This window comes from Hemicordylus capensis, chromosome 3 (assembly GCF_027244095.1).
Source record: "Hemicordylus capensis ecotype Gifberg chromosome 3, rHemCap1.1.pri, whole genome shotgun sequence".
Taxonomy (NCBI): domain Eukaryota; kingdom Metazoa; phylum Chordata; class Lepidosauria; order Squamata; family Cordylidae; genus Hemicordylus; species Hemicordylus capensis.
In genome coordinates, this window is record NC_069659.1 from 89,347,587 (window position 1) to 89,370,208 (window position 22,622).

The 22,622-nt window shown below is 42.9% G+C and overlaps 1 protein-coding gene across 7 annotated transcripts in view; it reads left to right on the forward strand.

Annotated features, from left to right (window-relative positions):
• The window catches only part of KCNE2 (potassium voltage-gated channel subfamily E regulatory subunit 2), a 44,986-nt gene that overhangs the window by 16,256 nt on the left and 6,108 nt on the right, over positions 1-22,622 (forward strand). Inside the window, exon 1 of one of the 7 annotated variants that reach the window (XM_053310650.1) lies at positions 9,693-9,842. The exons of 5 other annotated variants lie outside the window; for them this stretch is intronic. The gene's annotated coding sequence lies outside the window, so the exon portion shown is untranslated. Of the gene's footprint in view, positions 1-9,692; positions 9,843-22,622 lie in introns of those variants that run through there. One more of the 7 variants, XM_053310648.1, reaches the window with a different exon arrangement.

Sequence of the window (22,622 nt, forward strand, 5' to 3'; positions counted from 1 at the left end):
ATGAGAGGGAGGATATTATTGTGAACACCTGAGAGCACACTGAGTTCAGGTGGCAATATAAATGATTTTAGAAAGAGTTCCAGAGATAATATAATATAATATTTGTTTGTTTGTTTGTTTATTACATTTATAAACCACCCCATCTAGAGGCTCTGGGTGGTGTACAACCACTTTTAAAAAGACATTAAAACACACAGTGCTAAAAACAATATAAAAACAATTCAAAAACAATTAAAACCATTTAAAACCAATTAAAATGTTTTTTTTTTAAAAAAACAACAACAACACTTTATAAGCCTTGGAAGGCCAGGCCAAACAAATAAGTTTTAAGGGCTCTCTTAAAGGCTGACAGCGAGCCTAAACAGTGTGCCAGGAGTGCTAAAAGACAGTGTGCCAGGAGTGCATTCCATAGACCAGGAGCAGCTACAGAAAAGGCCCGGTTCTGAGTCACCACCAGATGTACTGGTGGTAGCTGGAGACGGACCTCTCCAGATGACCTCAACGAGCGATGGGGATGATACCGAAGAAAGTGCTCTCTCAGGTAGCCCACCCCTGGACCCAAGCCATTCAGAGCTTTAAAGGTAATAACCAGCACTTTGCATTTCTCCCGGAAACATATTGGCAGCCAGTGCAGCTGAGTTAAGACAGGCATAATATGGTCTCTCCAGGTTACCCCAGAGACCAATCTGGCTGCCGCATTTTGAACTAACTGAAGTTTCTGAACTACGTACAAAGGCAGCCCCATGTAGAACGCATTGCAGTAGTCAAGCCTGGAAGTTACCCGCTGATGCACCACTGTTTTGAGATTGTTCCTCTTCAAGGAATGGATACAGCTGTCGAATCAGCCGAAGCTGATAGAAAGCGCTCCTGGCCATAGCCTCCACCTGAGATACCATGGTGAGGCCTGGATCCAAGAGCACTCCCAAGCTGAGTACCTGTTCCTTCTTGGGGAGTGTAACCCCATCCAGCACAGGAAGATCTAATTCATCCCTTAAATTCTGATCCCCCACAATGAGCACCTCCATCTCGCTTAGATTCAGCTTCAATTTGTTATCCCTCATCCAGCCCATTACTGCCTGTAGGCAGACATTTAGGGAGTGAATGCCATTTCATGATGATGATGATGATAATGATGATGATAAGGAGAAATAGATTTGGGTGTCATCAGCATACAGATAACAACCCTGTACCAAATCTCCTTATGACCTCACCCAGCGGTTTCATGTAAATATGAAAGAAGGTTACAAGTTCGATCCTGACCAGGGGCTCAAGGTTGACTCAGCCTTCCATCCTTCTGAGGTCGGTAAAATGAGTACCCAGAATGTTGGGGGCAATATGCTAGATCATTGTAAACCACTTAGAGAGCTCCGGCTATAGAGTGGTATATAAATGTAAGTGCTATTGCTATTGCTATTGCTAATATTAAAAAGCATTGGTGACAGAATGGAGCCCTGAGAGACTCCATATAATAGCTCACATTTTAAAGAGGAACTGTCACCAAGCTCCACCATCTGGATTCTGCCTGAGAGATAGGAGTGGAACCACCGCAAAGCAGTGCCTCCTATTCCCAATTCCCCTAGGCAATCCAGAAGGATACCATGGCCAATGATATCGAACGCCTCCAAGAGGTCCAAAAGAACCAACAGAAGTTACACTCCCTCTGTCAATTTCCCAGTAAAGGTCATCCATCAGGCTGACCAAGGCAGACTCAACCCTCTAGCCCACTCTAAAGCCAGTTTGAAATAGGTCTAGATAATCGGTTTCCTCCAAAACTGCCTGGAGCTTGTTAGCCACCACTCACTCAATCACCTTGCCCAACCATGGGAGATTGGAGACTGGCCTATAACTGTCCATCACTGAGGGATCTAGGGAAGGCTTCTTAAGAAGTGGTCTAATCATTGCCTCCTTCAAACAAGGAGGCATCCTACCCTCCCTCATCGGTGAGTTAATGATATTGACTAGGCCATCTCCAACAATCTCCCTGCTAGATAGAAGCAGCCAAGTTGGGCAGGGATCCAGAGAACAAGTGGTAGGCCGCACCACCCCAAGCAGGCTGTCCACGTCATCAGGCATCACAGATTGAAACTGATCCAATCTAATAATGTAAGAGGGATTGCTGGACACCACCTTAATAGGCTCTGCAGAAACAGTGGGGTCCAAGTCGGCCCGAATACAGATTTCGTCCACAAAGAACCCATTAAAAGCATCGCAGCAGAACAAAGTTCCCTGGGATTGGTTTGAATTGGAAGGAGCCTGAATTTGGTTCTGCCCAAGAGAACCAAAAATAATGTTAACATTATTTTAAAAATGTTTGTAACTTAAGTCTGTTCTACTCCCACATGAAATGTTGGTTTGAAGTCTTTCTTCAACAGGTATTAAGCAACATTACTGTTTGTGTTAGAAAAACATTTTCCACATTTTTGAAGGGATGTAAAACATTTCACACAGGCCCTCATTTAAATATATCCTTCTGTGCAGAACATGCTTTGGCCTCCAATGGTTTGACTGCTGGAATGCATATACCATGTTACTCATTTCTCAGAGTTGATAGATATATCATTTTAAAGTAAAGTGTGCCGTCGAGTCAGTTTCAACTCCTGGCGACCACAGAGCCCTGTGGCAGGAGGGGTTTACCATTGCCATCTCCCACACAGTGTGAGATGATGCCTTTCAGTATCTTCCTATATTTCTGCTGCCCGATATAGGTGTTTCCCATAGTCTGGGAAATATACCAGCAGGGATTTGAACTGGCAACCTCTGGCTTGCTATTCAAGTCATTTCCCCGCTGTGTCATTAGGTATCGTTTTAGGATAATAAATAATAGAAGAGTATATTTAGTCATCCAAAAATTTGAAGTTTGAGGTGATAGTTAAGAGGCTTTCAATATTCATTCCTGCTCTAAAAAGCATGAAATCTGACATTATGGTGCCCATCTTAATTTCCATGCTGTATAAGCTGCAAAGACTTTGTACATTCTTATATGTTAAGAATCCAGCTCCTTGCACCCACGCTTTGTCTTGGTCTTTCAGCTCAATATTGGGCTAGGAAGGAATGCTTCCAGGCAGAAATTCAACAGATACAGCTTTCCAAATCACTTGCTAAAGCTTCCCCGATGAATTTCTGCCTGATGCATATCTACAAAGTAGTAGCTGGCATACTTGGCAATCTTATACACACAGTGAAATGTAATATTTGCACTGTTGCACAAGAGCACAAATGGCACACTAAAAGTTGCACAACAGTTTATTCCATGTAAATGATGGTTGCACTGTTGTGCAACTCTGCAAAATTTTTGTGCCTACACAACAGCATTATTGCACAACTGTGCAACTATTGAGTCCCACCACATACGTAATATTGCAGAGTGTGTCAGCCACTGCTTCCCAAAAATGCCACCTAGTCTTCTCTAAACTAATTGTAGTAGATTTTATTTGGGTTGGGGAAATGGCTGGTTTTTGAACCACAACATTTAGTGATATGGTTATTTTCATAATGAAATTATATCCATACCACAGGACTGCACAACTTCAGCCCTCCAGTATTGTTGGATTGCAACTCAGTCACAGTGGCCAATGGCCAGGGATGGAAGGAGTTAAGAACAACCTTGCTAGATCAGGCCAAGGCCTATCTAGTCCAGCATCCTGTTTCACTCAGTGGCCTACTGGATGCCTCTGAGAAGCCCGCAGGCAAGAGGTGAGGGCATACCTCTCTCTTGCTATTGCTCCCCTGCAAATGGTATTTAGATGTAAGTTGCTTCTGAGGCTGGAGGTGGCCTATAGCCACCAGACTAGTAGCCACTGATAGACCTGTCCACCATGAATTTGTCTAACCCCCTTTTAAAGCCATCCAAGCTAGTGACCATCACTACATCCCATGGCAGAAAATTCCATAAATTATGTGCTATGTGAAAAAGTACTTCCTTTTGTCTGTCGTACATTTCCTGACCTTCAGTTCCATGGATTCTGGTTCTAGTATTGTGAGAGAGGGAGAAAAATCTCTATCACTCCACTGTCTCTATACCATGCATAATTTTATACACCTCGATCATGTCTCCAGGGGGATAGCCACGGGAGAGGGGGGCTGTATTCTCCCCTCTCCCCAGCAGCCTCCCAGAGTGAAGGAGATAATGAGGAAAATAGGGAGGGGTGGAGCTGGGGGTCCTCAGGAACTGGGGGGCTCACGTTCTTTGATACAGTGACCAGAATTGCATGTAGTACTCCAGATGTGGTCACACCATAGATTTGTATAAGGACATTATAATACTAGCAAGTTCTGGCAGGCAACTCAGTGAGACATAATAAAATATCAAAGACAAGGAGAGCTCACTGTGTGGTGCTACTGGCGAAAAAACCATGGCTAGAATGCTGTGGTTACTGCTGGCGCCATGAGAATTTTAAAAACCAGTGTCTGCAGCCATGTGAAGGGGACGGGTGACCACCCAGATAGGAGATCATCTTGTCGAGGACCCCTCAGACCTGGAACTGATCCTGACCACTGTAGCTAATTGCCAATCCTAATTTCCAGCTGCAATTCTATCTGCACTTACCTGGGAGTAATTTCCATTGAACATAATAGGACTTACTTCAAAGTAAATATGCATAGGCTTGCTGTATGTCCATTGGAAACCTCAGTTTTCAGACCCTTTCCAAATTTCAGTTTGAGAGATTAGATTTCTTTCATTTATTTTTGTTATGCTTCTGTAAAAGTTGTGCTAGAAAACCCTTTTTGAACATGAGGCAGCAGAAAAAGACTGTAATGAAGTCAATGGAAAAAATGATTCTAAACTCTATTTATGAGGTGCTTACCAAACTTGCTGATGCATGAAATACGATAGTCCTAATTGATGCTGGGTTTACTGTTTTGCAGACTATCCTGTTCTAGTTTCATTGCCCTTATAATCCTGAACATTTTCAGGTTCACTAATGCAGAACAACTCCAAGGTTGGAAGTGTTAGCCACACTCCCCCCCCCCTTTTTTTTCTTCTTACTATTTGGAGTGGATAAAAATGCAATTGCATGCAGGCAGTTTTATTTTTAAGCAATAGTCTTTAAAAGCAAATTGTGGAACAGTATAATTCACTGTATTATAGGTGTGTGTGTGTGTGTGTGTGTGTGTGTGTGTGTGTATTATGTGTGTATATATAGGTGTGTGTGTATGAGTGTGTGTGAGAATCTCCAACTTAGGACTCAAATCCATCAAAGTCAATGAGGCTTAAAGTAGAAGCAACTAGCTTGCCTGGTTCATTTCAGTGGGGCCTAAGTGCAACTAATATTAGTTGGACTGAAGCCGAAGAGACCTGCGGCATTTCAATGATATAGGTCATGATCCAGTTCAAAGGCTGGGGAAAATCTGCACTGGAGAGACCCCTGGAGAGGTGAATATGGATGACAACCCTGCTCATATTGAAGGTGTTAGAAAAAACTTATTAGACTTATTTTAATGGAGCAGAATTGCATTCAGGATTGGATGGGGAGCATCTAGGAAGAAAATAGCTATATACAGTAAGATTAACTATCAGGAGCAGTATCAGAATGCATTGGTGACAATATGATAACTGAAAACAATAATCTTCTTGCATTGTGTGCACCACAGAATATATTATTGGTACTGTCACAGCTCTGAATCCAGACATTTCTTCCCCCTCTCCTATGATTGTGGCTGTTATATATGGACTTGTCTGGTTGCCTGGAACATTGGCTATATTATTTGCTCATGAGAAGCAATAAGATTGCATTCAAAAATGAGAACAAATAGATACAAATAATTCTGGGCAGCATCTGATCTTAGTCATGGCTATATTGTTTCATTGATTTCAATGGTATTGAGTTATGATTAACAAATCTGGATGCTGCTTGAGTTCTGAAAGGAATTGGAGCCTTATTTAAGAAAAGGACTTTAAAAAAGAAACGTGCAAGCTGTCAAGATTTGATTATACATGCGTTCTTCTCCAAGGTTATACAGAGGCAGCAACTATCCTCTCCGTAAATTTTCTAGACTGAGAATTTTCTAGACTTCTAAAGAAATGGATCGAGTTGGTAGTAGAAAGAACATATAAACATAGTTTACCCAGAAGCCAAGTATGAATAACTCCCTGGAGGTTTTGTTGCTGCTTTGCGTCAGTTAAAGCTTTGCCCTGAATAGTCCAGATAGCTTGCAACAATAAATAATTCCTAGCTAAAGCACTGGAGTAGCTGTGATTGTTCTGCTGCTCCCATACCACAGAAAAGCAGAGGCTTGGGCAGAAGCCTCCCTTTATGCAATTCAGGGCCTTGTTTCAATTCCACAGGGGAGTGAGCAGCAGAGGTTGATAAGGGGAGGGCTCTGTCAAGCCTTCTGTTGCTGTCCATGCTGTGTGGAAGGGGCAGCTAAAATACCCTTTGCTTTTCTAGTGGTTTAGCAAGTGGCTTATGGATAATAAGCCCCGGGTCCTTGAAACCAGGTGCTAGAGAACAGACAGGAACCCCACTGAGTATGGACTGGAATCTTGGCTGCTCATTTTCTACCCCTTTATGTTCCTCAAGAACTAGCTTAGACAAACCCATCTTAGCCCAGAGATGCCTTAATTAGAGATGGCTTAACTAGAAATGTAAGCAGAGTCTTTATCCACAGAAAAAGAAAGTACTATGCCTGTCACTGGCATCTGAACCCATCAAAATGCATGTTAAAATGCTAAAAGTGCATTTATATCAATCAATCAATCTCTTTATTTCGGTCAGCGACCAGCATGATGCATCTATATAGATTATAAAGTTACAGATGCCACAATTTCCAATCTCAATTTATATAGAAATATGTTCTAATTTCGATTTTGTATCACATTAGAACAACTGTTTTAATCCTAACAATCCATGTCTTCTCCACTAAGTGGGCTCAGGCAATTTCACTTCCTGATCCTTCCACATTTATAAAATCAGAGTTGCAACACAGGATTGTTGGAATGATTAATAAAACATGACAATGGATTAATTAATGGTTTAATTGGAATTCATAGACACTATTACTACTTGCTGATTATATCTAACAAGGAATTACATCAAATTAGTCTGCAGCTAGTTCAATCTTCTAGACAATGGTTAGAAACCATTTCATTGATGTATTTAACAATGTAGGATAGCGTTGTGGGGACACAGTGTGGTCAGTTTGAAAATGGCAGCCAACACATGCCAAGTTAGTTGCCTTACTCTCTTCTGCAATATAAAGTAGCAAAGGTATTTAGTAAGAAAAATAAAACAGTGAAGTGTCAGCATAAGGGTTTAACCTAGTTACCATTCCATTTGTTGTCAAAAGCATTTCATTCAGTAAATAACTCTACTTCATTGTAAAGGTAAAGTGTGCCATTCAGTCGGTTTTGACTAATGTGGTTGTCTTTGGTAGAATACAGGAGGGGTTTACCATTGCCTGCTCCCACGCACTATGAGATGATGACTTTTAGCATCTTTCTATATCGCTGCTTCCTGATATAGGTGTTTCTGTGAAGTATACCAGTGGGGATTCAAACTGGCAACCTCTGGCTTGATAATCAAGTCATCTCCCCGCTGTGCCATTGTACTTTGACTCAAAAAAGGAGCTATGCAAAGCCAATGGAAAACACATAAAAAGTTGTATCAAATGAAAGCAGTAGAAAATAGTAAGGCATGTGTTTATTTACCAAACATTATGGTAAATCAGGGCTGCACAATGTCTGCCCTCTTGCAGATGTTGAGCTACAACTCCCATCATCCCTATTGGCCACTGTGCCTGGAGGTGATGGGAGGTAGCCCACCCCCCAAAACAGCTGGAGGGCTGAAGTTGTGCAGCCCTGTTGTAACTGCTGCTGGTGCACAGTTACTTCATAGCTAGATGAAAGGGAAATAAACATGCTGGGTGTAAAGGGCTTTTGTATATGCTAGATGACTGGTGCAGGGGAAGCACAACACAATGATGTCATGTCCTACACTTTGTTATACTAAATGCTATCAGGAAGAGGGAAGATGGTAGCTATGTACTTGCATAAGAACAGCCTTGCTGGATCAGGCCCAAGGCCTTTCTGGTCAAGCATCCTGTTTTGCACAGTGGCCCACCAGATGCCGCTAAGAAGCCCACAGACAGTAGGTGAGGGCATGCCCTCTGTCTTGCTGCTGCTCCCCTGCAACAGGTATTTAAGAGGCATTGGACTAGAGATGGCCTATAGCCACTAGACAAGTAGCCATTGATAGACCTGTTCTCCATGAATTTGTCTAAGCCCCTTTTTAAAGCCATCCAAACTAGTGGCCATCACCACATCCCATGGCAGAGAATTCCACAGATTAATTATGCGCTGTGTCAGGCGCGGAGCCAGCCGAGCAGCGGCCTGGATTCAGCCCCGCTCAGCGGCCCCCTCCAAATGCCCCCGTGCGCGTGACATCACGCACACGGGGGCATGGCTTGGGCTTTGGAGGAGCCCAGAGCAAACTCCCCCCTTCCACGCCCGGGCTGCCGAGAGCCCGGGCAAACTCTGCTGCCTGTTATTTCAGGCAGCGCCACTGCCAGATAGAACGTTTCCCCCTTCCTCTCTCTCTCTGGAGGGAGAGGAAGGGGAAAACGTCCTATCAGGCAACCGAAAATGCCTGAAATGATGAGCTGAGAGCTCGTTCGGGCTCTCAGCAGCCCAGACCGTGCCCCCTTTGTGTGTGACGTCACACGCAAAGGAGGTGTGGCCTCGGCTGCTGAGAGCCCGAACAAGCTCTCCCCTCTTCATTTCAGGCAGCGTTGGCTGCCTGATAGGACATTTTCTCCAGAGAGGGAGAGGAAGGGGAAAACATTCTATCGGGCAGTCGGCGCTGCCTGAAATAACTGGTGCAGAATTCGCCTGGGCTCTTGGCGGCCCAGGCATGGGTGAGGGGAGTTGGCTTTGGGCTTCTCTGAAGCCCAAGCCACGGGGCTTCGGCAGCCTTTTCCACTGGGAAAAGGATACATATTACATGCACATTTTATGACATGTGGAACTCCTAAACCACTCTTTTACATACAAGATCAGTCCCAGTTTCAATTTTGTTTCTATATGAGCCATAGGCCATACTGAAATGTAATACATAAAGCAGCAGAAACCTTTTATTGCAGTTTATTTCAGTGAGAAAGAAGTCAGTTGACTAATTAATTTTCATCACAGCTACCATAATTGCAGTTCACAACATGGAACCGGCCAATCTATGAATTACTATACTGCGATACAAAGAAGAATCCCAAAGGATTTGAAAATTATAATCAGATATTTTAAAATATGTTCCAGCATTGTGTCCAGTGGTGGCTCTTACCTGTGGGCAGAGTGCATAGTGCCCACCTGAAAATATTTGTTAACCATTTTACCCCCTCTGTCTTCTATTTCTCTGTCTGCTTCCCTGTCTGTGCCTTTTCCCATCCCTGTCTGCAGTGCAGCCTGGCCCCAGTGCATACACAGGGTGGGTGATGATACTAGAATTTTGTAATCTCCAATAGGAACACACAGAGTTGTTTAAATTTGAATATTAATGAGCCAGGAGCTTAATACAGGGCTTGCCTGTATTTTCAGAAGGTGGATGGAGCTTAAAATGCCCTGAGCACCAATCATAAGGCATCATGCTGATTGACTCCTCAGGCAGCCAATCAGAGTGCCTAGAGGATGGGTAAATCTTTTTGTTTTAGCTACGTGTGGTATTCTATTCAGTAATCTTTTGCAGGGAGATTCTGTAGAGACTGTGGGGGAGGAGTCAAAAGGAAAAGGGAAGGAGTGCTGAATAAACCTTTAGTTAAGTTTACTTAAGATTTCCTTGTATGAGGGAAGCAGCTATAAAAGAAGAATCCAATCACCATTTTGGTTAGAGAGCAGGTAGGCTAGTTGGCTATTGGTAAGTCTGATCTTTTGCTGGCTTCTTTGTTTGTGTTTATTTGGAGGAGAGGAATACAACCTCTGCTTTCTCTCCCTTGATATCTGATCTGTATGCAAAACATTATGGCCCATTCCCAAAATGACATGCCATAAAACACTGGAAACAACAGCAAACTGTAAGACTGAACTAATTAGATAAGAAACAGGCATAAGAAGTCAGAAAGTTCTTTTAGGGCATATGCATGGATTTCTGAGTCCAAACCGTTCTTCAAATAATTGCAGATGTGCCTTCCCATGTAGGTGTGGTGTATGTAGAGAAGGAATGGATTCTGTTGCAAGGAAAATAATTTTTAAGATCAATTTGCTATGCACAGAGCTAACCAGGGTTTTCTCTGGATTGTGGTCAGTATCTGTAACATTAATTACACTGGGAGTTATGGTTCATTGGGCAAGGTTTAAGGAAGTGATCTCTATTCAAAAAATGTGTTGCTTGCTAGGATGGACACCCAGGCTAAGTGGTGAGTATCCAAGGCAGGCAAAGAGTGGCACCCAACTGTTCCGCAGTCATGGAGTAGGGAGAGGGTGTCCCCATGCATCTTAGTTTCCCATGAAAGCTCTACACACGATCCATGTGGAGAGTCTAAATGGGGTTTGTGGGGAGAGCAGGCTTGACCCGCTCTCCCCACAGACGATCAAGCAGCCCTCCCTGGGTGGCTGGATTGGCCACCCAGGTGATTCCCAGCTCTTTCATGGAACTGGCTGGGGTGGTGGGGTGGCTCCTGGCAATTCTCATATGCAGTGGAAACCAGGTTGGGCTCCCTTAGCCTGGTTTCCACTGTGTGTGCATGAGAATAGCCTCACGGTGTCCTCTAAGTTACAGAAGATGGTTCATAGCTGCAGCAAACACAATTTAAAGCCTATGTATGCATCTTTGAAATAGGCAGGAAGAGCTACCCTTGTAACTCCAGAATGCATTTGTCCTTCATTTTTGTAGCTGGTCTCTGATTTATTTGTGGCTTACATACAGTGGCGGAGGGAGGCGAGCGGTGGCTCGTGTTTGGCCACCGCCTCAGCCCCCCTCACCCTGCCCCCCGTGTCTGATGTCAGAAATGGGGTGTATGTTGGGGCCACAGGCACGGCCCTTGTGGGGCAGCAGCCCGGGTTCTTTGAACCCTGTCACCCAGTGGTGGCTCTGCCCCTGCTTATATAGATTATTTGCTTTTACATGTATAGCCTGTGCTTCCTCCAAGAAGCCCAGAGTGGTGCACATGGTTTTATTAACCTCTCCGCAGCTCTATGAGGAAGGTTATGCTGAGAGAAAAGTGACTGTTCCAGAGTCACACAGTGAGTTTCATGGCTGTATGGGGATTTGAATTTGGATTTCCCCTGTCTAGTCCAGCACACTAACCACTGTACCACTCTGGCTCAGAGTTCTTTCTTGCTGTTTATTATTAGTAGTATTCATTTTTGAAATAACCAGGCTGACAGAACTGCCCTGGTGACTTCAGAATGCATTTAGTCTCCAGAGAAGATGTCCTTTTAATTGGTCTGTGCTTTACTTGTGGCTTGTACAGTTCTCTCTGTGTGTATGTGCTTGTGTTTTGATCCTGCTGCGTGAGATACAAATCTACACACTGTTTTAGTCCCGTTAAGCACTATAAAGCCACTGATGTTTTCCACATTTCTTTGTATCTCTGCCGATGAACAATTGAGATCTGTGTGCTTGTATGTTTGTATTTTGATCCCACTTTTTAGCTACAAATCTGAACTTTGGCAGTGATTGCTAAGGCACCCCATGCAGTTCTGGCTCAACCTCCACAGCTGCCCACAATTGGCTCCACCTCTCACTACCTGGGGCTCCACCCATTCATTCATTCATTCGATTTCTATACCCCGCTTTCCAAAAATGGCTCAGGGTGGTTTACACAGAGAAATAATAAATAAATAAGATGGATCCCTGTCCCCAAAGGGCTCTCAATCTAAAAAGGAAAATAAGATAGACAACACCAGCAACAGTCACTGGAGATACTGTGCTGGGGGTGGATAGGGCCAGCTACTCTCTCCCTGCTAAATAAAGAGAATCACCACGTAAAAAGGTGCCTCTTTGCCAAGTTAGCAGGGGTGACTTGCTAACCCATCACCTGCCGTGCCTCGTGCCCACCCCCCATTGCAGGAACCACCAGCCGCCACTGATTGTGTCCCTAACTTTTATTCTACAGTCTCCTTTCCTCTCTCATACTTGTTGCTCTCTTAAGCTTTTCCTCATTCTTTATGCCTTCTTATGCCATATACCTTGTATTGTTTTGAGTAGTCTGCATAAATTCAGCTACACGATAGCAAGAAAATAGAACAAGAAACAGATAAACATCTCTTTGGATTCTATAATGCTCCCTCTAATGTCTGTGGGAACAACTAGTTCCTGATTTGTAGCTGTTACTGTGATTTGTACTGTTGTTATGTGTATAGTTACAGAATATCACCTAGAAGTCCCAGTCTATGCAGCATATGGGTATTGGTGACGTGCAATTTTGCTTGATTTAAGAAACTAAATGGCCTCAATTTGTGAACACTGATTACAGATGATAAAGAATTTATATTCCTCACCTTATTCAGGGCCTCAGACAGCTCTATAAAACTGTGACTTAGAGGGATACTACATGTTGCATGCAAAATAGCCCTACCGTTTTTTTAAAAAGTGCTCTTAGGAAGCTGTGATTTGGGGCAGATGAGCAGGGAGGCAAGCAGGTGCCTTTTGCCTTTACCCTTTTGCCACTGACCATTTTCCTGCTCAAAATTATCTAGCCAGCTGCTTTCACCTGCAGGGCTTCAGATGTACTGTTGTGGAAATGCAGCTGGGGTCAGCTTAGAGTGGAAAAACAACTGGCATGGCAAAAGTGAAGCAACTTGCTGCACTGCTCAAGATTTTAGTCTCATGAGGTGGCTTTTCACTTTAACTTAGGCTTTGATGCACACATTTGCATGGAATGTGTAACTTGTCTCGAAGAAAACTTTTGCCTGAGTCAGGTACTAATAAAACAAGATGAATCATGACAGCACCTGGCAGTCAATGATCTGCAGCAAAGGTCTGCTTCCCAAAGAACAGCATAATTGTCCTGTAGCAAGTACTCAAATTACAGGGGGCTTGCCCCCTTATCTACTGTTTTTAGAAGGTTACAGAAGGCTATAATTTGGTGAAAATTGGAGTGGAGCTGGGGAATTCCCATTTCCCCATAATTGGAGCGTTGCCTGTTGTAGCAATCATGTCAAGAAAAGAGGAGGCGATACTTGCTTCTGCAGTGGAAGTGGGGCTTTCCATCTTTTTCCTCTTGGAGATCCTATGCCTTTAGTAGCTGCACAACAGGCAGAAAATCCACAGGAACAACATTTCTCATTAAGGACACAACTGCTCCTCTTGAATTCTTGCCTTGTATATAACCATTAGAGGCCCAGGGGTTCTTTCAATAAAAAGAAGTCTAAGTAGGCAGGTAAGTGGTGATTCTCTTATATTTAGCAGGGGGAGAGCAACCGGCCCTATCCAACCCCAGCACAGCATCCTTCCAGTGGCTGTTGCTGGTATTTGCCTTATGTTTCTTTTTAGACTGAGAGCCCTTTGAGGACAGGGGACCTTCTTATTTATGTATTTATGTTTCTATGTAAACCGCTTTGAGAGCGTTGGTTGAAGAGTGGTATATAAATATCCATAGTAGTAGTAGGTGTAGGTAGTAAAAAGAAGTTGCAAAGCCAAGTGTCAGAGCCTATGAACTATGATTTGGGAATACAAGACATCAACTTGAAGCTTGTATAAGCTTGCCCATAGAAAACACATACAGGGGACCTAGACAGCAGCTGATCCTGATCCTGCATGATCTCACTCAGCCCTGGGAACACATGCTCCCCACTCCCATCCCTGCACGATTGCCTACTTCCTTTCGTGGTTGGAATATGCCAAGATTGGTTGTTTCATAAGTCATGACGAGTCTTGGCATAGTCTAAACTACTTGTTTTGGAAAACCTGAGCCCCAAAACTCACTTGAACCCCTGAGAAAGGAAGTAAGCACTCATGCAGGGATGGGAGTGGGGAGCGTGCATTCCTGGGGCTGTGGGAGATTACTTGGAGCCCAGCTGCTATCAAGCTTCTATGCAATGTTTGGAAATTCACCTTCATCTATCGCTGCAGTAGGCTGCACCTGCTAAAAATGTTGCTCCTGTTAAAGGCAGTCATTTACTTAACTGAATGTCCTCTGTGGATATAGAAGGCTCATTCACACAACTCGCAGCAGGGTAGGAGAAGTTCCCGGCCTGAGCAGGAGATCCAGGTATGCTCCCAACGGGCAGTCGGACTCCAAACATTATGGTAGGAGGTGGGGAGTGTGATTGTTTGTGAGGCTGCAGCCAAGTAGAGTGGTGTTTCCTCCTACTTCAGTAAAACATAGGGAGCACATGCTCATCCTTCATTGCTAATAGTACAATTGCACTGGCTGCTACTATGTTTCTGAGCAAAATACAAAGTTCTGGCACCTTCCCACACGGGGCTGTTACTGCGAATCTCTTCTGCAAGAGAGGGTGTGCATTCACACACTGGCCAGTTCAAAATCTTTGGAAGCCTCCCACACACAAATTGGGCTTTCTCTTCCAATTTTTAGCTTGTCCCGATGTATTTCTGGTTTTTTAAAATGCTGGTTTTAAGCAAGCTTTTCTGAAAATGCCGGAGCAAATAGGGAGAGGCTCTGACATAGAATCACTAACATAAGAGGGAAACATTCTTTAGGAATGCAAAAAGAGCTGCCTTGCCTAGCTGCGAAGTTTTCAGGAAGCAATTTTTAAAAAAAGTTCTAGTTAAAAAACCTCTGTGTTTGCTCATGCTGACTTTTTTTTGAACAGCATTAGTCTGTTTGCTTAAGGTTTCTGCTGGTTAAAACACCACACATGTGTTGGAAAAAAGGGAAGAAATCTGTTAGTGTACACAAATGCTCCCAGTCTAGGACACAAGGTTTTGAAGGCACCATTGTGTTCCTCCCATGGAGTGCGCTCTCGCTCTCTCCCCCACCCCCAGTGGCTAGAAGGAAAACATGGAAGCATGCAGTGTGGACCTGCACAAAAAGAAAATCCGTGAGCAGAGGGGAGGGGCTGCTTCCCTCATGCCGCGAGTGTAATTTGAAGTGACTTTGCTCATCATTTACCCCAAGAGCTGGAAGCTATGTGTGAGAAGGCTCCTGGTTATTACCTATAAAGCCCTCAGTGGCTTGGGTCTAGGGTACATAAGAAAGTGCCTTCTTTGTCACGAACCCTGTCGTCTAGTGAAGAGGTTCAGCTACAGTCGCCGTCAGCTCGTTTGGTGGTGACTGGGCCTTCTCTGTGGCTGCCCTGGGACTTTGGAATATGTTTGCAGTTGAATTAAGAGCATCTCCTTCTCTGTTTGCTTTTAGGAAGACCCTCAAGATGCACCTGTTTTCTCAGGCATTTCACTGAAACTAACTTTAAACTATTTAATCTGTTTTTCTCTTATGAGATTGTTTGTTTTATTTATCTGGTGAAATTTTAATTGTTTTTACTCTGTTTCACATTTGTTGTGTTTAAACTCTGCACATCACCTAGAAATGCACATATCAGGTGGCATAAAAATATGATAGATAAATAAATAAATAGCCTCCTAAGCTGTTGTTTGCCCCACAGAGGAAAACATACAGGTATCTGTGTCTTTTCCTCTGCAGAGCAAATAGCTGGGGGTGGGATTTTGAGAGGAAAGGTTATTTAGGTAAGGAAATGGAAATCATGTGTGTCCTGAAGGAAGAGATGAAGAATAATCCTACCAAAATCATCTCATTTTACATATTTATAAGGCAGAAATCTTGCCTCTTCCTCTGTATTCTAGCCTAGAGGCACTGGACACTAGGGATGTGCAAAAAATTTCGGGCACAGAACGATCTGTGCTCGAAACGAACAATTTCGGGTGATTCGGGGCCGAACCGGATCACCCCCAATGTCCCCCGATATTTTTCGGGCACAAGCCGAATCACCCGAATTTCGGGCATGAAAAATTCGGGTGATTCGATTCACGGTTGATTTTTGGCGATTTTTTAAAGTTTTAGTGACTTTGGGGCAGTTCGGGGGCATAGCATGGGATCTGGGCAAAAGTAGTGGGGTGGGGTGGTAGTGCCTAATGGGTGCAGGCTACCACCCCAATTTCAGGGGGATTGGGCAAAGGGCTGATTTTTGGTAAATTTCTGGAAATTTCATGTCTTTGGGGCAGATTGGGGCATATTGGGGCAGAAAGTGGGGCCTGGGGCAGAATAGTGGGGTGGGGTGGTAGTGCCTAATGGGTGGAGGCTACCACCCCAATTTCAGGGGGTTTGGACAAAGGGCTGATTTTTTGAGAATTTTTGAAGTTTTAGTGACTTTGGGGCAGTTTGGGGGCAGAAAGTGGATCTGCCCCAAAATAGTGGGGTGGGGTGGTAGTGCCTAATGGGTGGAGGCTACCACCCCAATTTCAGGGGGATTGGGCAGAGGGCTGATTTTTTGAGAATTTTTGAAGTTTGGGTGTCTTTGGGGCAGATTGGGGGCAGAAAGTGGATCTGCCCCAAAGGAGTGGGGTGGGCTGGTAGATAGTGTCTAATGGGTGGAGGCTACCACCCATCCCCAATTTAAGAGTGATTGGGCAGAGGGGTGAATTATGGTGAATTTACTTGTATGAGGTTTGTCTTCATAAGGTGAAGTGTGCTAAACTGATTACTTCCTCATATTATTCATAGTAAAGGAAAGTGTGAAAAAGTGAAAGTGGGGTCATGAGAGTTGTTTAATTGAAAAAAATCTCATTTGCTATGATAGAATGAGAATTCACACCTCAGAAAAAACTTCTGAGTTTTAAATCCGAATCCGAACCGAATCAAGGGTGATTCGGGTGACCCAGATTCGGGCACAAAACAGAACAGGGGTGATTCGGTTCGGGTCTGAGCCGAATCACCCGAAATCCCGAATTGCACACCCCTACTGGACACGGCTTGCGGGACAGCAACTAGCTACCTCCTGCTCCTCCTGATTGCCTCACCTCCACGATATTTCCATAATGGCTGGCATCCTGACTAATGCTGCACTTGTGCAAGGACACCGAGTTAGTGCAAGGTTGTTGCGCCAGCTAGTTGCACCAAGTCTGGAACCTGCATTTCAGACTAGAGTTGTGCTAGCGCAAACTTGCTTGTGCACCAAGTTGTGCAACCTGTGGCACTCCTCATATGTTTTTCAGGCAACTTTTGTCCACTAGCACAATTCCAAAAGTCTCCATAATTTAGTGCAACTACACAATCTTCTTGCACTAGTGCAACTTTGTTCATTGTCCAAGTGCAGCATTAGTCAGGATGATGGCCAATGGGTTTATTATGAAATTCCCAGAATGTATTGAAACAACATATAAATGTTAATTGGTTTGTTTTGTTCTTTACAAACATTGTTCTGGCCAACTGTCACTTTGGGAAAAGTACCCATAAAATGACAATGATCTTATGGGCAAAAGCAACTATAAAGTGGCAATGACTATAAAGCAAGTATTTCCTTTTTTTGGGTATACTGCGACACTATTATGGTCTCCTCACCTTAATGAAATAATACAGCAGTCTCAAGAAAATGGGAATTGCTTTATACCTATCATAGATTAAATTGAAGTAAGTACTGTCTTTAGACCTTGGGTTGATCCCGCACTGTTGAGAATCTTCAAATTAAAACAAGGCCACAGTAACATTGTAATGAGACTGCTCTTTCACAGCCATGAATCGGTGCATTGAGAACATTAAATGGGTTTCTTATAATTATATTTCTGTCCTTCTCCACAGAGCTCTGAATGGCATACATCGGGTTATCCCTTTTAAAACAATTATTAAGTGCCATCAAGTCAGTGTTGACTTTTAGTGACCACATAGATTCTCTCCAGGATGATATCCCATTTTACACTATATAAAGTTATACCCTATATAACTTTATAACTGTATAAAGTGAGTTAGGCTGAAAAAAAAAAACCTGTAGTAGTTGGCTCACGGTTACTCAGCAAGCTGCATACCTGAGCAGGGGGCTCCATAGTTCTCTCTATGGAGATGCTAAAACTACATATCTAAATTTTAATTATTTGATTGTATCTTTATCCCTCTGAGAATCCTAGGGCAGTGTACATCAACACCATCCCATTTTATCCAATGATGTGGGTTAGGCTAAGAAAAACAAGCACACTTTATTTCTTTCCGGGATACACTAGGTGCAGGGGTGACCATACTTGAAGCTAAACTTTAAGGGAATGTGCTGCAGCTCAGGGTCCAGGAAGCCAGTGGCTGAAACTAGAGACAAGCAGAAGGTGTTGCTTTGTGGACTGTGATTAGAAAAAGGCTGCATGACAGGCTTTTAGTATTTAGGCTGGGGGCATCCCTATTTCCTTCTGTGTGACAATCCTAGCACACACAGTCCATGATAACTTACTAGGTTAGATCCCAATTCCAGACCTTATCAGTTGAAAGCCCCTGACAGCTACATCAGCTGCACTGTGTACAAAGAGAATATCATGTCTCAGACTGATTAATACAATACCTTTAATAAGCATGATTTAATTTAGGAAAAAATGCTAGGCTATGTACAGAATGTTGGTAAAGGTAGTAATGGTTGCATGCAAGTGAAGTGTACAGGAAGTGCAGAGGGCCTGCAATTTTCACTTTGTTTAATTTGGAGTGGTCCCAATGAATAAACAAGTGCCTTGAAAAGCATACTCTTGGCAGGTGCATTGGAAAACATAGTCTGGGTATATTTCCTGAGGGCAGTTCAGCTTCTGTACTCCCTGTGTTGTGACACTGCAGTCCCTGCGCTGGCAACAAGGTGCCGTTCACATTTCCGATGCCTTCTTTCGGATTTTATCTTTGTGATTTAGTGCTACAATTTGTAAGTCCATTGCAGAAAAACAGCTGAATTTTCCCATTGTAGGAGTTTGAGATTCTAGGGATCATTTTCAATATGATCCTGCCATACTGAAAACATTTCACCCCTGTTGTAGCGTGTAATCTGAAAAGCGCCCTGGTCTGGAAGTGCTGTTATTCTGATCCTCTTGCTGCGCCAGTGTTTCCTTAATCAGGATGTCCGTCACTATTTTTAAGATGCCTTATAAACCTAAAAACTACTTTGCAATAAGTCCCACTGATTTAAATATAAAGTGATTCTTCCACAGAATCAGGACTGGTAGTACTGTATTTTGGGTCAGACTTCCCACCATACTTAACTTCTGTATCAAGAAAACAAAAACAAAAACATGCACCGCTCAACTCATGAATCTAATCCAACATATTCCAAGTCATACTATCTAAATTAAGATCCAGGGTGTTGAATTAAACTTAATAACCCAGCTCTTTAAAAACACTCAAGGTTAACAGAACCAGTAAGTCATGGGTTTTCTTTGTTACATTGCATTTAAATAGGAAGTCCATTAAAGTGAAGATAACATGCAACACAGTTTTTATAGGAAAGACTTTAGCACGAACAAACTTTTTCCTTGTTCTTCTGAAGCAGAGATCAAAAATCCACATTGGCTGAGAATTATTCAGATCAATACAACTGAGAGTTAAAATTGCTTGTTAGTAAACATTCTGCAATTTTGTGTGTGTGTATATATATATATATAAAATATTTTTTTGCAAACACACCACTATAGACTAGCATAGGGTATTTATTTATTTATTATTTATTTATTTAATAAAAATAAAAAAGCAAGTTCACATGCTAGCAAAATAATGCTCAGGATCATCCAATGTAGATTAGAGCCCTACATGGAAAGGGAAATGCCAGATGTTCAAGCTAGTTTCAGAGAAGGCCGAGGAACAAGAGACATCATTGCTGATGCACGCTGGATAATTGAGAAAGCCAAAGAATACCAGAAAAAAGTCAATATGTGCTGCTTTGACTACAGAAAAGCCTTCGATTGTGTTGACCATGTCAAGTTGTGGAATACCCTTAGGAAAATTGGCATCCCAGAACATCTTATTGTTCTCATGAGAAACCTATACACAGGACAGGAAGTCACAGTCCAGACAGAACATGGTGAAACAGACTGGTTCCAGATTGGAAAAGGAGTAAGACAAGGCTCTATACTTTCTCTAGACTAGATGTGTGAGCTCTGTAAGATATTCCCCTTAGGGGATGGAGCTGCTCTGGGATGAGCATCTAGGCTCCAAGTTCCTTCCCTGGCATCTCCAAGATAGAGCTGAGAGAGATTCCTGCCTGCAACCTTGGAGAAGCCGCTGCCAGTCTGTGTAGACAATACTGAGCGAGATAGACCTATAGTCTAACTCAGTATATGGCAGCTTCCTATGTTCCCCTTCTTTATTCAATTTATATGCTGAATATATACTGAGACAAGCTGGATTGGAAAAAGATGAGTGTGGTTTTAACGCTGGAGCAAGAAACATCAATAACCTCCGCTATGGTGATGACATCACTCTGATAGCCGAGAATGCTCTAGTAATGAAAGTCAAGGAGCACAGTGGAAAAAATGGAACTACGTCTTAATGTCAAGAAAACTAAACTAATGAAAAAGGGTACAGCAACCATCCTCAGAATTGACAATGAAGACATTGAAGTGGTGGATAGCTTCTGCCAGGATCGACCATCAACAGTCAAGGATCCAGCAGTCAAGAAATACGCTGCAGACTAGCACTTGGTAGGGTAGCAATGAAGGCCTTGGAAAGGATATTTCGATGCTGTGACATATCTACACCTACAAAGATTAGAATCATTGGGACAATGGTTTTGCCAGTGACACTCTATGGATGTGAAAGCTGGACTTTGAAGAAGCAAGAGAGAAAGAGCATTGATGCTTTTGAACTTTGGTGCTGGAGAAAACGTTTGAGGATACCATGGACAGCCAGGAAAACAAACCAATGGATCATAGAACAAATCAATCCAAAATTTTCACTTGAGGCACAAATGACCAGGCTCAAACTATCATACCTCAGACACATTATGAAAAGATCCAGCTCCCTTGAGAAGTCCATAATGCTGGGGAAAGTTGAAGGAAAGAGAAGAAGAGGATGACCAGCAGCAAGGTGGATGGACTCGATTACAACAGCAATGAATGCACCACTGAGAGACCTTAAAGGCCAAGCTGAAGACAGATCATCCTGGAGAGAATCCATCTACAGGTGAAACTCGGAAAATTAGAATATCGTGCAAAAGTCCATTAATTTCAGTAATGCAAATTAAAAGGTGAAACTGATATATGAGACAGACGCATTACATGCAAAGCGAGATAAGTCAAGCCTTAATTTGTTATAATTGTGATGATCATGGCGTACAGCTCATGAAAACCCCAAATCCACAATCCCAGAAAATTAGAATATTACATGGAACCAAGACGACAAGGATTGTAGAATAGAACAATATCGGACCTCTGAAAAGTATAAGCATGCATATGTATTCAGTACTTGGTTTGGGCCCCTTTTGCAGCAATTACTGCCTCAATGCGGCGTGGCATGGATGCTATCAGCCTCTGGCACCGATGAGGTGTTATGGAAGACCAGGATGCTTCATTAGCGGCCTTCAGCTCTTCTGCATTGTTTGGTCTCATGTCTCTCATCCTTCTCTTGGCAATGCCCCATAGATTCTCTATGGGGTCAGGTCAGGCGAGTTTGCTGGCCAATCAAGCACAGTACACTGTACACTTTTCAGAGGTCCGATATTGTTCTATTCTACAATCCTTGTCTTCTTGGTTCCATGTAATATTCTAATTTTCTGGGATTGTGGATTTGGGGTTTTCATGAGCTGTACACCATGATCATCACAATTATAACAAATTAAGGCTTGACATCTCGCTTTGCATGTAATGCGTCTGTCTCATATCAGTTTCACCTTTTAATTTGCATTACTGAAATTAATGGACTTTTGCACGATATTCTAATTTTCTGAGTTTCACCTGTATGTGGTCGCTAAGAGTTGACACCGACTTGATGGCACTTAATCAATCAATCAATTATTTATTGTTCAATTTTTATACCGCCTTTCATTAAGCATCTCACGGTGGTTTACAAAAGCTAATACAATAAAATTCCATAAAGGTTACATTTAAAACCTTAAAATCAATTAAACATTACAGCAATAAAATACCAAGATCAATTAAAAAGAAACAAATGCAAGAAAGCTGAGAAACCCAGCAGCCTCTAAGTATTTTTTTAATTATTGTATAGCCAAGGGGTAGGAAATAAGCATAGGTGGTTACTGGAAAGTGATTGAAAGCTATAGAAGAGAGGCATATAGGCTTGGTTATTAACTAGATTTATGGAAAGACTAGTCTGAAAAGGGGATAAAGACCTTCTCCCTTCCTTCCTTCAAAGTTGTCCACCAGTAAATCATGCTGCCATAGCCCCACTCTCTTCACATGTCTCTGGGTTGGCAACTGGAGTCCAGCAGGTAGTCCTGGGAGAGCTGGATATGGCCCTAGCATTTCCAGTTGCTGACTTCAACATACTCTCATAGAGTGCCAAAAGCTTCAACCCCAGAACACATGAGCCTTTTATAAACATTGCCTTCTTGTCTTCAAAATATCTCTGCATCTGCAAGGGTTCTACACTAACAGATTCAGTGCCAATCCAGCATGTTTGGATATGTGGCAGATTACCCATCCTGAACACAATTAACTCTCTTTCGAGCCTGCATGCATGGACAGACATTCCAGTGCATATTTTGAGCTCCCTGGGCACCACCACTTTTCTATTACTATGATTGAGCAGCTCCACGCACACAATCCTTTTGCCCTGCTGAAGCTGCTCCGAGTGTTGCTTCATAT